Here is an 18456-nt window from a genome sequence, read left to right as displayed (position 1 = left end):
TTGAATGTGATTCTGGTACTGTTGCAGCTGTGCTTTACTGTTTGGGGATCGTTTGGGTGCTTCAGCAATCTGCAACCTCCTACAGCATTCCAGGAGGCAGAGGCAACGTGAGCGAACCTCATGGCAAGAAAGCTGCAGGATGGCACACAAGCTGATGTTTGACCCCATTTCGCCAATTAAAGTGATGGGGGTGACTGAAACATTAAAGTGAGTGCAGAAGTTTGTAGATCATTTGATGTACTGATACTTTGCAGTATCCGAGAGGATTCCAGTAGACAGAGGCAGCATGCGCGAACCTTGTAGCTGGCAGGACTATAGACTATTTTTTTCAGATTTAGTGTTTTAATAATCTGTGTTTTTCACTCAATCTTATTGTCTTTTCTGTGTGGGGAGCGGGATTTGGGGGTCAATATGCCTGTTCCATTTTGTTAATTTTTTTGTGCGGGAGGAAGGACTTGCGGGTTGATGTGCCTATTCTGTTTTTGTTTGTTTTTTTTGTATGGGAAGGGGAGATCTGGGGGTTGATGATCATACTGCCTTTCTTTTCTTTCTTGGTTAAGTGGCTACCCAGAGAATTAAAGAATTTCAGAGTTATATACTTCGATAATAAATGAACCTATGAGTAATAGCAGGGCATTCAGAAGTCTCAGGGCCTGGGGAAAAAGCTAGCTTATACAGCAATACCCTCTTCCTGGCACTGGGAGATCAAAGAGATTATGGGACGAATGGGAGGGGTCCTCGACATTGCTGATGGCACTGTGAATACAGCATCTAGTATATGGGAGCAGGGGTGGGGGGGGCGTGGTTGGGAGAGTGACCCTGCTGATTCTTTCAGCAGTCCTCATGATTCATTGCAGGGTCTTGTGATCAGATGCCTTGTGATTACCATAGTAGACGATAATACAGCTGGTCAGGACACACTCAGTGGTGCTCTGGTAGAATGTGGTTACAATGGTACTATTCATAATCCTTCAGCAGAATCTTGTCCTTCAACCTATCAATGTTATTGTTTCTCAAATCGACTAAAAAGTTGTATTATTAACAGCTCGGGGAGATTGTAGTTCAGAATTCAATCCTGGCATCCTCTATAGGAAAGTTTGTGTGTTCTTCCCGTAGGTGCATGGGTTTCCTCTGGGTGCTCTGGTTTCTTCCCAGAGTCCAAAGACGTACCAGTTAGTAGGTTAATTGATCATTGTAAATTGTAGACTAGTGGGCTGCTGTGTGGTGTGGCTCGTTGGGTCGCAAGGGCCGGTTCTGCATTCTACCTCTGTAAATAAATAAGTAATAGAGGAACTCAGCAGGTCAGGTACATCTATGGAAATAACATGAACAGTTGATGTTTCAGGCGAGACCAAAAACATTGACCATTTATTCATTTCCATAGTTGATATCTGACCTGTGAGTTAATCCAGCACTCTGTGTGCATTATTTTGGATTTCTAACATCTGCAGAGTCCCTTGTCTTTATCTTTCCCATCTAAGTTCAAGTTCTTTTCTGGGCCTCAGAAGATATCGTTATGATTCACACTGATATGTAGTTGCAGGGAACAACATTTATTGTTGAACAACAACTATACTGTCCCCTTTCAATAAAACATTCCTTTCCCCTCTCTCTGCTCGATTGGCTATCTGCAAAATTAGCACAGTTTGCTCATCCTTCCAGTATTTCCTACTGTCCTCCACACAGGCCTCAAGACCTTTTATCTGTGGACAGACTCAACAGCAAACATATTTATTTATTTGCTTAGAGATAGAGCACAAAAAAGGCCTTCCAGCCCAATAATCCACATTGCCTAGCAACCCCTGACAACTCTGATTTAACCCTAATCTTAATCACAAAACAATTTACAATGACCATGTAATCTACCCGGTATATTTTAGGACTGGAAACCAGAGCACCCGAAGGAAATGCATTCATTCCATGGGAAGATTCCTTATATAGGATGCCAGAATTGAACTCTGAACACCGACACCCCAGCTGTAATAGCATCATGCTAACCACTATGCCACCGTGGTGCCCTCCAGTGCTACTTGTATGATTCCTGAACCTGTCTCAGTCTTAAGACAATTTTGATTTACTGATGTCAAGCACCTCTTTGCTACGTCTTATAACAAATCCGGGTCATATTACGATCGAGGAATGTGTTTGTAGACTGGATATTGAACTTTTTACTGTTGGACTTCGGCCATATTCCACCGAGATACAACACTGGGCGGCACGAGAGGTTGCTCCTGCCTGTGGCCATCGAACTTTCCAGCTCCTTCCGTGGAGGGTCGGACACCCTGAGCCAATAGGCTGGTCCTGGTCTTATTTTCCATCTGGCATAGTTTGCATTTGTTGTTTGATTGTTTGTGGTTTTTGTATTGCTATATTTGTGCTCTATTCTTGGTTGGTGGGGCTGTAACGAAACCCAATTTCCCTTGGGATCAATAAAGTATATCTATCTATCTAAATAGTCAACTCATAGTGGATCAATCATAAGCATTTGCAGGAAGGGAAGATGAGCGCCACACAAGAGTTAGTGATAGCTTCAAGAAAATAAACAGCATAGTCACTCCTTTATATACAAATGTGGCCTCAGTTCAAGAACAGGGTGTATTTTGTTTGGCTGCTTAATCAGTGTATTTGGCATTCATCCAATAATCAAATCCACTTATCTTCCTGCAGTTTGTCATTAACTCAGGGTACATCTGCATAAGGCTGCACAAACACTATTAGCAAAACACTCTGGTACAATGCAGGTTCCATTTTGTTACAGACAAAAATGCCATTTTGTTACTACAAGTAAAATCCATTTCCACACTAACAAGTAACATTACTGCTCCTTGTATCAGTGTCCAACTGTGAGATTCCCAAATCCAGATCATCAACTCTGAACCTTGAGCTGCAGATTCTTATGACAGATGTGGTCACCATGGATCACAATAGTTCTCATCATCTCTAATGTACTACAGCTGTAATATATTGTCTGTCATGCCTGCTTTAACTGTACCTCACCTCAGACGATAAAATAGGCTGTATTCAGCATGGTTTTCATGATAAAATAGGCTGTAGTCAGCATGGTTTTCATGACAAAATAGGCTGTAGTCAGCATGGTTTTCATGATAAAATATGCCTTAATGGCTTCCTTAAGGGAAAATCTTACCTGGCAAATCTGTTGGAATTCTTTCAAGAAATAATAAGCAGGATAGACAAAGGAAAATTAGTGGATGTGGATACGTAGATTTTCAGAAGGCCTTTGACAAGGTGCCACACATCAGGATGCTTAACAAGTTAAGAGCCCATGGTATTACAGGAAAGGCACTAGCATGGGTAACGCATTGGCAGATTGGCAGGAGACAATTACTGGGAATAAAGGGAGCCTTTTCTGGTTTGCTGACAATGACTAGTACTGTTCCGCAGAGGTCTGTGTTGGGGCCGCTACCTTTTTATGTCATATGTCAATAACTTGGATGACAGAATTGATGGCTTTGTGGCTAACTTTACAAACAATATGAAGATAGGTGGAAGGGCAGGTAGATTTGAGAAACTGGAGAGGCTACAGTTATGTTAGTGGCAAAAGGATAGTGAGGGATAAAATTGGTCCCTTGGAGAATCAGGAGTGGACGGCTATGTGCGGAGCCAAAAGAGATGGGGGAGATTTTGAACAATTTCTTTTCTTCGGTATTCACTAAGGAGAAGCATATTGAATTGTGTAAGGTAAAGGAAACAAGAAGGGTAGTTATGGAAAGTATGACGATTAAAGAAGAGGAAGTACTGGCGCTTTTAGGGAATATAAAAGTGGATAAGTCTCTGGGTCTGGACAAGATATTCCCTAGGACCTTGAGGGAAGTTAGTGTAGAAATAGCAGGGGCTCTGACAGAAATATTTCAAATGTCATTAGAAACGGGGACGGAGCCGGAGGATTGGCGTATTGCTCATGTAGTTTCATTCTTTAAGAAGGGTTGTAAGAGTAAATCTGGCACAGGAGGCCAAGGGAGAAGGAAGAGCGGGGGAAAAAACCCAGAGGATGGGCAAGGGGTATAATCAGAGGGACAGAGGGAGAAAAACGAGAGAGAGAGAAAGAACATGTGTGTCTAAATAAATAATGGATGGGGTACGAGGGTCCTTTTCCTTCTCCCTGGGCCTCCTGTCTCGTACGCCATCCATTATTTATTTATATACACACATTCTTTCCCTCTCTCTCCTTTTTCTCCCTCTGTCCCTCTGACTATACCCCTTGCCCATCCTCTGGGTTTTTCCCCCCTCCCTACTTTCCTTCTCCCTGGGCCTCCTGTCCCATGATCCTCTCATATCCCTTTTGCCAATCACCTGTCCACCTCTTGGTTCCATCCCTCCCCCTCCTGTCTTCCCCTATCATTTTGGATCTCCCCCTCCCCACCCCACTTTCCAATCTCTTACTAGCTCTTCCTTCAGTTAGTCCTGACGAAGGGTCTCGGCCTGAAACGTCGACTGTACCTCTTCCTAGAGATGCTGCCTAGCCTGCTGCGTTCACCAGCAACTTTGATGTGTGTTGCTTGAATTTCCAGCATCTGCAGAATTCCTCGTGTTTGCATTGTCTATATGGACTTCAGTAAGGCCTTTGACAAGGTTCCACACAGAAGGTTGATTAGGAAGGTTCAATCGTTAGGCATTAATATCGAAGTAGTAAAATGGATTCAGCAGTGGCTAGATGGGAGACGCCAGAGAGTAGTGGTGGATAACTGTGTGTCAGATTGGAGGACGGTGTGTAGCGGTGTGCCTCAGGGATCTGTACTGGGTCCAGTGTTGTTTGTCATATATATTAATGATCTGGATGATGGGGTGGTAAATTGGATTAGTAAGTATGCAGATGATACTAAGATAGGTGGCGTTGTGGATGATGAAGTAGGTTTTCAAAGCTTGCAGAGAGATTTCGGCCAGTTAGAAGAGTGGGCTGAAAGATGGCAGATGGAGTTTAATGCTGATAAATGTGAGGTGCTACATTTTGGTAGGACTAATCGAAATAGGTACATGGTAAATGGTAGGGCACTGAAGAATGCTGTGGAACAGAGGGATCTAGGAATAATGATGCATAGTTCCCTGAAGGTGGAATCTCATGTGGATAGGATGGTGAAGAAAGCTTTTGGTATGCTGGCCTTTATTAATCAGAGCATTCAGTATAGGAGTTGGGATGTAATGTTGAAATTGTATCAGGCATTGGTAAGGCCAAATTTGGAGTATTGTGTACAGTTCTGGTCACCAAATTACAGGAAAGATGTGAATAAAATTGAGAGAGTACAGAGGAGGTTTACTAAAATGTTGCCTGGGTTTCATCTCCCAAGTTACGCAGAAAGGTTGAACAAGTTAGGTCTTTATTCTTTGAAGTGTAGAAGGTTGAGGGGGGACTTGATAGAGGTGTTCAAAATTATGAGGGGGATTGATAGCGTTGACGTGGATAGGCTTTTTCCATTGAGAATGGGGGAGATTCTAACAAGAGGACATGAGTTGAGAGTTAAAGGGCAAAAGTTTAGGGGTAACGTGAGGGGGAACTTCTTTACTCAGAGAGCGGTAGCTGTGTGGAACAAGCTTCCAGCAGAAGTGGTTGAGGCAGGTTCGATGTTGTCATTTAAAGTTAAATTGGACTGATATATGGATAGGAAAGGAATGGAGGCTTATGGGCTGAGTGCAGGTCGGTGGGACTAGGTGAGTATATGAGTTCGGCACGGACTAGAAGGGCCAAGATGGCCTGTTTCCGTGCTGTAGTTGTTATATGGTTACAGAAGGACTTAGGCAGATTAGGAGAATGAGCAAAGAAGTGACAGATGGAATTGTGTCGGTAAGTGCATGGTCATGCACTTTAGTAGAAGAAATAAAAGGATAGACTATTTTCTAAATAGAGAGAAAATTCAAAAATCTGAGGTGCAAAGGGACTTGTGAGTCCTTGTGCAGGATTGCTTAAAGGTTAATTTGCAGGTTGAGTCAGTGGTGAGGAAGACAAATGCAATGTCAGCATTCATTTCGTGAGCACTAGAATATAAAAGCAAGAAAGTAACGTTAAGGCTCTATAAGTACTGGTGAGGCCTCACTTGGTGCATTTAGAGCAGTTTTTGGCCCTTTATCTTAGAAAAACCAGAACTAGGGGACACAGCCTTAAGATTCGGGGTGTAAATTTAGGATGGAGATGAGGAGGAACTGCCTTTCCCAAAGAGTGGTGAATACGTGGAATTCTCTGCCACATGAAGGACATGGAGGCTACCACAGTAAATACATTTACGACAAGGTTAGATAAATTTTTGCATCGTAGGGGAATTAAGGGTTATGGGAAAAAGGCAGGTCGGGGAGATGAGTCCATGGTCAGATCAGCCATGATCTTATTGAATGGCAGAGCAGGCTTGATGGGCAAGATGGCTTATTCCTGCTCCTATTTCTTATGTTCTTAAAGAACATGCTGACACTGGAGAGGATTCAAAGGAGATTCATAACAATGATTCCAGAATTGAACGGCTTGTCATATGAAGGGCGTTTGATGGTTCTGGGCCTCAGAAGAATGTGGAGTGACTAACTGAAACCGATCAAATGTTGAAAGGCCTTGATAGAGTGGATGTGGAGAGGATGTTTCCTATGGTGGGGGAGCCTAAGACCAGATGACACAGTCTCAGAATACAGGAATATCTTTTTAGAATGGAGAAGAGGAGGAATTTCTTTAGCCAGAGAGTGGTGAATATGTGGAATTTGTTGCCACAGGCGGCTGTGGGGGCCAAGTAATTGGGTATCTTTAAGGCAGGGGTTGATAGATTCTTGATTTCATCAGGACATGAAGGGATATGGGAAACAGGCAGGAGATTAAAGCTGAGAGAGATAATAGATCAGCCATGATGAAATGGCGGAGCAGACTTGATAGACCAAATGGCCTAATTCTGCTTCTATACCTTATGGTCACCAAAGTCCACATTCTGTAAACACTATAATCAGTAGCATAACAGAAACCTAGATTTATATTATCTGGTTCCATTGGTACCCCTTGTTCCTCAGCTAATAGAACTGCTGCTTCATAGCACTAGTGACCCTTGTTCTATCTTGACTTTATATTTGAAAGAAATTTCAAAGTTCAAAATAAGTTAATTACCCAAGTATGTATATGTCACCAAGATTCGTTTTCTTGCAGACACTCACAGTAGATACAAAGAAACACAATAAACATCAATGAAAAACTACACTCAAACAAGAGGGACAAACAATGAATGTACAACAGACAACAAATTGTACAAAAACAAAAATAATATAAATAAATAAATAAATAAATAAATTCGGAGCACATTATACAGTCCTTGAAACTGAGTCCATAGGTTGTGGAATCACTTCACTGTTGAGGTGAGTGAAATTAACCCCTCTGGTTTAGAAGCCTGATGGTTGAAGGGTAATAACTGCTCCTGAACCTGGTGGTGTGGGACCTAAGGCTCCTGTACTTCCTTCCTGATGGCAGCAGCGAGAAGAGGGCTGGCCTGGATGATTCTGTCTGTGTGGAGTTTGCATGTTCTTCCTGTGACCAGGTACATTACCTCCAGGTGCTCTGTTTTCCTTCCACACAAAACATAGATCAGTACAACAAGTGCAGGCCCTTAAACCTACTCCAAAATCAATCTAACCCTTCTCTCCCACATAACCTTCCAGTTTTCTTTCATTCATGTGCCTATCTGAGTGTATTAAACATCTCTAATGTATCTGGCTTTACCACCATCACTGACGAATCCACCACTCTTTGTGTAAAAATCCTGCCCCTGATAAACCCTTATTCTTTCTCCCAGCACCCTAAAGCCATGCACACAAAATGTTGGAGGTCAGGTAGCATCTAGAGATGGGAATAAACAGTTAACTTTATGGACGCGTCCACAATATTCTGAAAAGGGAGGGCGAGTAGCCAGAAGTCGTGGTACATATTGGTACCAATGACATATGTAATGCCCTGGTTCATATTTTTACTGTTGTGCTGTATGTATTTCATTTTATGCTGTATACATTTCATTTTGGCAGTTCTGTGACTGCAGCTTGTTTGGGTTATTGTTGAAGATAAGAGATGAGGAGAAATGTGTGCCGTCCAATTAGGATGGTCAAATTCAGGGGAGGTTTCTCTGGTGAGGGACACTAAGGGTGGCTTGGGGATTTTATTCGAGAGGAGATGAAGAGAGAAGACGCAGCAGAGAGAAAGGTCATAGAATTCGAGCCGGAGTGGGACCGGTTCGATGAAGCCCGGGGTGAGATTGACTGAGGATCGGTGTCTTGGAGCAACTGTGAGCTCCAACTTAAGCACAATAGACTGTATCATTAAAATGGGCCCTTTTCTTTTTTTTGTTCTTTTCTCTTTTCTTTACTAACCCTTTAGTCAAATGAAAAATCATAAAGATAATCTTTAAATTGTATCGGTGTACTGTCTGTTGTTTCATGCCACTAATTTGTAACAAGGTAGCAAATTACACAGCATCTTCACAAACAGGGGTTTGGGATGGTAGCATGCCTCAATCCGATGAGTTTGCCGGGGCCGGAGGTTGTCTTCCCCAGACTTGCGCAGCCAAGGAAACCAGGAGGTTTCACATAGGTAGAAAAAGGAAGAAGGTGCTGAAAAAAAGAATACAAGGAGTTAAGAAGGAAGCTGAGAAGCAAGACCTCAAAGGTAGTAATCTTGGAATTGCTGCCTATACCATGCAGCAGTGAGGATAGGAATAGAATGAGGTGGCAGAGATAAATACGTGGCTGAAGAATTGGAGCAGGGGGCAGGGATTCTGATTTCTGGATAATTGGGACTTATTCTGGGACAGCTGGGACCTGTACAAAAGGGAAGGGTTGCACTTGAATCCAAGGGGTCCAATATTCTTGCAGGCAGATTTACTAAAGCTATTGGGGGTGGTTTAAACTAATGTGGCAGGGGGATGAGAATCAGTGTGATAGAGCTGAGGATGAGCCAGCAGGTTTACAAGTAGATGATATAAATTGTAAGATGATTGTAAGGAAGGACAAGCCAATGATTGGGTACAAATGCAGACAGAGCAAAGAGTTAAATTTAAACAACAAAATCCAAAAGGGTGAAGAATGCAGGACTGAAGGTGCTGTATTTAAATGCAAGTAGCATTCGGAATAAGGTGGACAAACTCATGGCACAATTAGATTGGTCAGTATGACATTGTGGGCTTCACTGAGTTGTGGCTGAAAGAAGGCCATAGTTGGGAGCTTAACATCAAAAGATACACCTTGTATCGAAAGGACAGACAGGAAGGCTTACACAGTGATGTGGCTCTGTTGGTAAGAGATGGAATTACATCTTTAGAAAGAGGTTACAAAGGGTCAGGGAATGTCAAATCTTTGTGGGTGGAGTAAAGAAACTGCAAGGGTAAAAAAAACATTATGGGCCTCCAAATAGCAGCCGAGATGTGGGGTTGAGATTGCAAAGGGAGCTGGAAAAGGCATGTAATAAGAGTAAGACACTATTGTAATGGGGAACTTCAATATGAAAGGGGATTGGGAAAATCAGGTTGGTGTCAGATCACAAGAGAGGGAGTTTGTTGAATGCCTACGAGATGGCTCTTTAGAGCAGCTTGTGCTTGAGCCTACTTGGGGAAAGACTATCTTAGACTGGGTGTTGTGTAACAGCCCAGATCTTATTAGGGAGCTTAATGTAAAGGAACCCTGAGGAGGCAGTGATCATAATATGATTGGATTCATACTGTAGTTTGAGGGGGAAAAGCAAAAGTCACATGTATCAGTATCACAAAGGGAATTACAGAGCATGAGAGAGGATCTTGCCTAGGTGAATTGGAGGGGGAAGATGGTGGTTTGACGGCAGACCAGAGATGGCTGAAGTTTCTAGGAATAGTTCACAAGGCGCAGAATAGATATGTCCACAGAGGAAGAAGTTCTCAAATGACAGAGCTGACAAAGGAAGTTAAGGACTGCATAAAAGCCAAGGAGAGGACATATAAGGTAGCAAAAGGAAGTGGGAAGTTAGATGATTGGAAGCTTTTAAAATCCAACAGACAGCAACTAAAAAGTGCAAAGAAGGGAAAAGATGAAATACGAGGGCAGACTAGCCAATAATATAAAGCAGGATACTGAAAGTTTTTTCGGCTATAGAAAGTAAAATGGATATGAGAGTTGATATTGGACCATTGGAAAATGATGCTGGTGAGATAGTAATGGAGGACAAAGAAATGGTAAATGAACTTAATGGGTACTTTACATCTGCCTTCACTGTGGAAGACACTAACAATGCGCCAAAGGTCCATGGGTGTCAGGGAGCAGGAGTGTGTGCCATTACCATTACGAAGAAAAAAGTGCTAGGTTAACTCAAAGGTCTTAAGGTGGTTAAATCACCTGGACCAGATAAATTACATCCCTGCGCCCTGAAGAGAGGTTGCTGAAGAGATAACGGATGCATTGGTCATGATCTTTCAAGAATCACTTGATTCTGGCATGGTCTCGGAGGACTAGAAAATTGCAAATGTCACTCCACTCTTTAAGAAGGGAGAAAGACAAAAGAAAGGAAATTATAGACCAGTTAGCATAACTTCAGCAGTTGGGTAAGTGTTAGAGTTTATTATAAAGGATGAGGTTTCGGGGTACTTGGAGACTAATGACAAAATAAGTCAAAGACAGTATGGTTTCGGTAAAAGGGAAATCTTGCCTGACAAATCGAGTTCTTCGAGGAAGTAACAAGCAGGGTGGACAAAGGTTGGGTAGTGGATGTCATTTACGTGGATTTACAGAAGGCACCACATACATGGCTGCTTAATAAAATAAAATGCTGCGGTGTTACAGGAAAAATACTGGCTTGTATAGCGGAGCTGACAACCATGGCTGATGAGCCCCATCTGCCTGGCACCTGTAACCTGCATTTGACTCTTCTCCTGTCAGTAGACACGGTTTCACCGGGCTTAGTAGCTAAGCCACATGTGAAAGCCAGGAGCTGGACTTGTTGTCAAAGGCTATTCGAGAGATATGCCATTGGGAGCTGCGGGAAGACACGCCGCCCAGTTCGATGCTGCTCCAGCTGGAGACCGCCAACCCTGACCTGGGCCTCAACAGCGAGGTGGTCTATAGCTTCAGCCTGCAGCTGCCCGTTCCCATCCACTGCCTCGACGCTCAGACAGGCCGGCTGAGCCTGACCCGGCCACTGCCCCAGAAGAGGTCCCAATGATCCTGAAATCTGAAACCCTGCCCCCTACACCAGTTCCTCAGCCATGTGTTCATCCGCCAGAACATCCTATTCCTACCCTCACTGGCATGCATTACAGGTAGCAATCCTAAGATTACCCCTCCTCGAGGTCCTGCTTTTTAACTTCCTACCAAGCTCTCTATACTAACTCTTCAGGACCCTGACCCTGGCACCCGGGAGGCAATGAACATCCAGGAGTCTCTGTCAGGACCAAAGAACCTCCTTTCTGTACCTCTAACTATCGAGTCCCCCATCACTACCACTCTCCTCTTTCTCTACCCTCCCTTCTGCACTGAAGAACCAGACTCAGTGCCAGAGATCCGGCTCCCACAGCTTGTCCCAGGTAAATCATCCCCCCCAACAGTATCCAAATTGGTATACTTGTTGTTGAGGGGAATGGCCACAGGGGAACTCCGCTCTGCCTGCCCTTTCCCCTTCCCTCGCCTGAGGGTAACCCAATTACCTGTGCACTGCTCCTTTGGCGAAACTACCTCCCTGAAGCTACTATCTATAAACACCTCATTCTCCTGAATGATCCGGAGGTCATCCAGCTCCTGCTCCAGTTCCCTAACGCGGTTTGTTAGGAGCTGCAGCTGGATGCACTTCTTGCAGGTGTTGTCTCCAGTCTCCCTGACTTCCCACATCCTGCAAGAGGAGCATTCCAACATCTTGCCTAGCATTCTCTCTACTCTAAACAAACAAAACAAAACTTACCGGAACCTACCCTCTCCTCTGCCTGTTCACGCTGAAGCCTGTTGAGCCAAAGCCGTCCCACTCTGCTCCCTCTCACTCTGCTGCCCGCTGTATATGGTGGTCTTTCTTAAAACCTCTGGCGCTCTACGTCGTGCGCCTGCTCAGTCCAGCCTCTTTTCCCCAAGCAGTGTAAAAAAAAGACTTTTCTCCAAGATTCCTCACTCCTTCACTCTCGGCCTCTTGCTCCAATTTAAAAAAGACCATTGAAAATTCCTTTCCTTTTTAAAACTTTGGCGCTCTGTGCAGTCTAGCCTCTTTTCCCCGATACATCTCGGAATTATTTGAAGATAGCAGAATTGAGGATTTACCAGAATTAAATCAAATGACTAATCATCCTAAAATATTGATGTCAGAGATGGAAAGTGCGATTTGGAGTTTAAAAGTCAGAAAGGCGGCTGGTGAAGATAAGATTTCCACTGAAATTCTGAAATCACTCGGTCCGAAGGGGAAAACGAACCTTTTAGCGATGTTAACCAACAGTTATATGACAGGAAATCTTCCAGAGGACTTTCTCAAATCAGTATTTATCGCCTTACCAAAAAAGCCAAGGACGATATAATGTAACGAACACAGGACGATAAGTATAATGTCTTACTGCGTCAAGCTACTGTTGAAAATAGTGTTCAGCAGAATGAAAGGTACAATCAGCGATGAAAAAGGAGAAATACAGTTTGGTTTTCGTAAAGGCTCAGGAACAAGGGAAGGAATATTTGCGATGAGAAACATCATGGAGAGATGCATTGAGGCACAAAAGACCATCTACTTATGCTTTATTGACTGTGAGAAGGCTTTTGATAAAGTAAGACATGAGAAAGTAATAGAGGTGCTGAACAAGTACGATCTGGGATGGGAGAATGTGCAGATAATAAGGAACTTGTATTAGAAACAGAAAGCGGCGGTCAGGGTAGAAAATGAGCTATCACCATGGGCATGTACTAAACAAGGCGTAAGGCAAGGCTGTGTTGGATCACCGGATTTGTTCAACCTCTACGGAGAATGGATTTTTCGGGAATGCGACCATCAGGAGACAGGTATTCCAATCGCAGGCCAGAAGGTGGATAACGTCAGGTATGTGGACGACACCGCGTTGTTAGTTGACAGCGAATGCGAACTGAAAGTTATGCTGAATAAAGTCAATGAGAAAAGCCTTGACTATGGACTTAAAATCAATCCTAAGAAATCAAAATTGATGGTGGTAAGCAAATTAAACACTAAAGACTCATTCATGATGGTATCGTTACAAGTGAATGGCCAAGACATTGAACAGGTGCGAAAGTTCGAATATTTCTTGACAGTTGTCTGACAGATGACAGGAGATGTGAAGTTGAGATCAGAAGGAGCATAGGTATGGCTAAGACCCAGTTCATGAAGCTAAAAGATCTACTATGCAATCGGAAGGTAGACATCCAAAGTAGAATCCGCTTCCTCAAGTGTTACGTATGGTCAGTACTGAGGTATGGATCAGGAGCATGGACCCTGAAGAAGGATGACATGAAACGAATTAATGCTTTTGAAATGTGGTGCTAAATGTTGAATGTTGAAGATCAGCTGGGTAGAGAAAGTTCAAATGAGAGGGTTTGTCCAAAGTTGATAGACCATGGATATTGCTGGACAAGATTATGAAGTTAAAAGTTGCTTATTGTGGACACGTTACACGGAGAGATAACATCTTGTTGGTGGAGGGAAAGAAAGGAAGAGGAAGGCAAAGAACAATGTGGCTGGATAACATCAAGGATTGGACCAAGCTGGACAAGACTAGGGATGCTGTGGACAAGTGTCAGGACAGAGTGGCATGGAGGGAAATTGTCCGCCAACTGGAAATTCCAGATGCGACCTAACGACGATAGCAGAATGGCTGACAGGCAGGCGGGAGCGAGTGGAAATAAAGGTGGCCTTTCCTGGTTGGCTGTCTGAGACTAGCAGCATTCCTCAGGGGTCAGTATTGTGATCGCAACTTTTCACATTGTCAATGATTTGGATAATGGAACTGATGACTTTGTCGCAGAGTTTGCGGATGATACGAAGATAGGTGGAGGGATAGGTAATGCTGAGGATGCAATGGGTTTGCAGCAGGACTTAGACAAATTGGAAGAATGGGCAAAAAGTGGCAGATAGAATACAGTGTTGGGAAATGTATGATAATGCATTTTGGTAAAAGGAACAATAGTGTGGACTATTATCTGAATGGGGAGAAGGTTCAAACATCAGAGGTGCAGAAGTCCTTGTGGAAGACTCCCAGAAGGTTAATTTACAGATTGAGTCTGTGGTAAAGAAGGAAAATGCAATGTTGGCATTTCTTTTAAAGGGGAATAAAATATAAATCAAGGAGATAATGCTGAGGCTTTATAAGACAATAGTCAGGCCACACTTGGAGTACCGTCAACAGTTTTGGGCCCCATATCTCAGAAAGGATGTGTTCTTATTGGACAGAGATCAGAGGAGGTTCATGAGGATGATTCCGGGTATGTAGGGATTAACATATGAGGAGTGTTCGGCAGCTTTGGGCCTTTACTCTCTGGAATTTATAAGAATGTGGGTGGATCTCATTGAAACCTACTGAATGCTGAAAGGACTACATAAGCTGGCTGTGGAGAGGATGTTTCCTATGGTGGGGGTATCCAGAACTAAAGCATACAGCCTCAAAATTGAGGGGCAACCTTTTCGAACAGAGGTTAGGAGGAATTTTTTTTTAGCCAGAGAGTAGTGAATCTGTGGAATGCTCTGTCACAGACAGCAGTGGAGGCCAAGTCTGTGGGAATATTTAAGGCGGAAATTGATCGTTTCCCGATCAATCAACACATCAAATGATATGGCAAGAAGGCAGGTGTGTAAAGTTGAGTGGGATCTGGGATCGGCCATAATGGTATGGCGGAGTAGACTCAATGGGCTGCATGGCCTAATTCTGCTCCAATGTCTATGGTCTTTTAGACTTGGGCCAAAACACTTCATCAGGACCAGAGTTTCTCCTGAATTTCTACTGTGGTACTCTGAATTTCTATCATCTACAGAATCTCACGTTTACCTTTATACCCTTGTGTATTACCATTTCCACCCTGGGAAAATATCTCTTGCTGTCCACTTAATCTATGCCCCTTATCATCTTGTATACATTCAAGTCACCTCTCATTCTCCTTCACTCCTAAGAGAAAAGCTATAACTCACTCCACTGATCCTCACAAGATGTGCTTTCTAACCCAGGCATCTTCCTGGTAAATCTGCTCTACACCCGCTCTAAAGCTTCCACATCCTTCCGATGTCTCGTCTAAAAACATGTTAACTGGTGTACGTTCTCTCATGTGTCGCCATGTTAGAATCTAAGTAAGTATATGGGTAGAATACAAATTGAAACTAATGTAGGATCAGTGTAAATGCGTGGCTGATGGTCAACACGTACTTGGCGTGTTGCTTAAGTACTTCTTATCTCTACGACCCTCATTTCTCTTTTCACTTCTTGGTCCACACTCAACAGACACTAAGTGCTGAACTAAACATACTTAATGAAGTAGAAAAGAGATGAGCAGGGAGAGAAGGAGAATCACGTACAGTATCATAAACACTAGAAGCAATCATTGTGTCAAATGATCTATTACTGTGCTGTAAACTCTTCATCACTTCCCATTCTGATAAAGAGATGCTGTAGCTAATTGTGCCTAAGCTGCAGACAACAGATATCCCATTGAGACCACGAATTAAAACCAGTCACACACTATGTTTACCAACCAAGCCACTGGAAGAGCAGTGCAACCGATTTAAAGCATTTCCTCAGCTTCTAATCTACTTTCAAATCATTAAGTGTCAGCCCTGGAATTTGTCTTGTCTGAAAGAAATAAATAAACGTATGCCTAAATGGAAGTTAAACCGTGGCATGAGTCCAAATTTAGGTCATTAGCTCCCGTGCCAATCACCTGGACTGTGTCTCCGGCAATTTCTTGTCATAAGACATCCATTAACAATTCATCAGAAACAGAAAGCACACTTGCCTCTAAACAACCATCAATCCAAGATCGAAGTAACCAGTTCGTAACAAGTTGGCTTGTAGCTTCCTGACATTGAGCCTCCTAATCTGTCGGAATCTCCTCAAAATGTCTGTACAACGTTCTACCAACAAACAAACATCCTCTTCAACCGTAAGTACTCCATTTTGAGTACAGATGGGGGGGTACAGGGGGTGGACCTACCTGGGGGAAGCAACAGCGGCCATGCCTCTGACACTGAGCTGGCCCTGTGGCTCAGAAGGGTAGGATGCTGAAGAGAATGGCAGCAGTAATAGGGGACTCTATAGTTAGAGACCATAAGACCATAACACATGGGAGCAGAATTAGGCCACTTGACCCGTCAAGTCTATTCCACCATTCAATCATGGCTGATCCTTTTTCCCCTGCTCAGCCCCATTCCCTGGCCTTGTCCCCATAACCTTTGAAGCTGTGTCCAATCAAGAACCTATCAATCTCTGCCATAAATACACCCAACGACCTGGCCTCCACAGCTGCCTGTGGTAACAAATTCCACAAATTCACCACCGTCTGGCTAAAGACATTTCTCTGCATCTCTGTTTTAAACCTATCCAGAGGCTATGCCCACTTGTCCTAAACTCCCCCACCATAGGAAACATCCTTTCCACATCTACTCTGTCTAGGCCTTTCAATAATCAAAATGTTTCAATGAGACCCCCATCTCATCCTTCTAAACTCCAGCAAGTACAGACCTAGAGCTATCAAATGTTCCTCATATGATAACCCTCATTCCCAGAATCATCCTTGTGATCCTTCTCTGAGCCCTCTCCAACGCCAGCACATCTTTTCTTAGATGAGGTGCCCAAAACTTTGCAAAATATTCAAGGTGAGGCTTCACCAGTGCCTTATAAAGCCTCAGTATCACATATCTGCTCTTGTATTCCAGAGCTCTTGAAATGAAAACTAACATTGCATTTGCCTTCCTTGCCACCGACTCTACCTACAAGTTAACCTTTAGGGTGTTCTGCACAAGGACTCAAGTCCCTTTGCATTGCAGATTTTTGGATTTTCTACCTGTTTAGAAAATAGTCTGCACATTTATTTATTTGACCAAAGTGCATGACCATGCATTTTCCAACATTGTATTTCAAATAGGCGATTCTGTGGATGCAAAAAGAGAAACAAGGATAGTAGCTTGTCTGCCAGGTGCCAGGGTCTGTGGTGTTTCAGAATCAGAATCAGGTTTATCATCACCAGCGTGTGACATGAAATTTGTTAACTTAGCAACAGCAGTTCAGTGCAATACATAATCTAGCAGAGAAAATATAATAATAATAAATAAACAAGTAAATCAATTATGTACATTGAATAATTTTTTTAAAATGTGCAAAAACAGAAATACTGTATATTAAAAAAAAAGTGAGGTAGTGTCCAAAGATCCTATGTTCATTTCGGAATTGAATGGCAAATGGGAAGAAGCTGTTCCTGAATCACTGAGTGTGTGCCTTCAGGCTTCTGTATCTCCTACCTGATGGTAACAGTGAGAAAAGGGCATGCCCTGGGTGCTGGAGGTTCTTAATAATGGACGCTGCCTTTCTGAGACACCACTCCTTAAAGATGTCCTGGATGCTTTTCAGGCTAGTACCCAAGATGGAGCTGACTAGATTTACAACCTTCTGCAGCTTCTTTCAGTCCTGTGCAGTAGCCCCTCCATACCAGCCAATGATGCAGCCTGCCAGAATGCTCTCCACGGTACAATCATAGAAGTTTTTCAGTGTATTTGTTGACATGCCAAATCTCTTCAAACACCTAATAAAGTATAGCTGCTGTCTTGCCTTCTTTATAACTACATCGATATGTTGGGACCAGGTTAGATCCTCAGAGATCTTGACACACCCAGGAACTTGGGACCAAACTGAAGAGACAGAGGAAGAGGTGGTTGGCTCACAAATATAGAAGGCTTGGAGACAGTGGAGGAGGGAGGATAGCCAGGTGATAGAGAAGGGTCAAGCTCAATGTGTCTATTTCAATGCAAGAAGTATTATGAAGAAAGCGGATGAGCTTAGAGTGTGGATCAGTACTTGGAGTATGATGTGGCCATTACAGAGACTTGGATGGCTCAGGGGCATAAATGGTAACTTCGAGTGCCAGGCTTTAGATGTTACAGAAAGGATAGGGAGAGAGGCAAAAGAGGTGGGGTGTGGCACTTTTGATCAGAGATAGTGTCACGGCTGTAGAAAAGGAGGAAGACACGGATTGTCTATGGAGTCTCTGTGGGTGGAAGTTAGGAACAGGAAAGGGTCAATAACTCTACTGGGCATTTTTTAATAGACCAGGGACAGTAGACCAGTAACAGGGACATTGAGGAGTAGATAGGGAGACAGATTCTGGAAAGGTGTAATAATAAGAGTTGTTGTGGTGGGAGATTTTAATTTCCCAAATGTTGATTGGCATCTCCCTGGAGTGAGGGGTTTAGATGGGGTGGAGTTTGTTAAGTGTGTTCAGGAAGGTTTCTTGACATAATATGTAGATAAGCTTACAAGAGGAGAGGCTGTGCTTGATCTGGTATTGGGAAATGAACCTGGT

The 18456-nt window shown here is 43.3% G+C and overlaps 1 protein-coding gene and 1 long non-coding RNA gene across 2 annotated transcripts in view; one reads left to right on the top strand and one right to left on the bottom strand.

Moving 5' to 3' along the window:
- Window positions 1–18456, bottom strand: part of fam120b (family with sequence similarity 120 member B) — a 207792-nt gene that overhangs the window by 153815 nt on the left and 35521 nt on the right. The gene's annotated exons all lie outside the window — the stretch shown is intronic.
- Window positions 1–18456, top strand: part of LOC134350207 (uncharacterized) — a 51513-nt gene that overhangs the window by 6442 nt on the left and 26615 nt on the right. The window contains exon 2 of the long non-coding RNA XR_010018846.1: window positions 28–207. This is a non-coding gene — a long non-coding RNA (uncharacterized LOC134350207). The remainder of the gene's footprint in view (window positions 1–27; window positions 208–18456) is intronic.

This window comes from Mobula hypostoma, chromosome 8 (genome assembly GCF_963921235.1).
Source record: "Mobula hypostoma chromosome 8, sMobHyp1.1, whole genome shotgun sequence".
Taxonomy (NCBI): domain Eukaryota; kingdom Metazoa; phylum Chordata; class Chondrichthyes; order Myliobatiformes; family Myliobatidae; genus Mobula; species Mobula hypostoma.
This window is presented reverse-complemented; position numbering and strand designations above follow the sequence as displayed.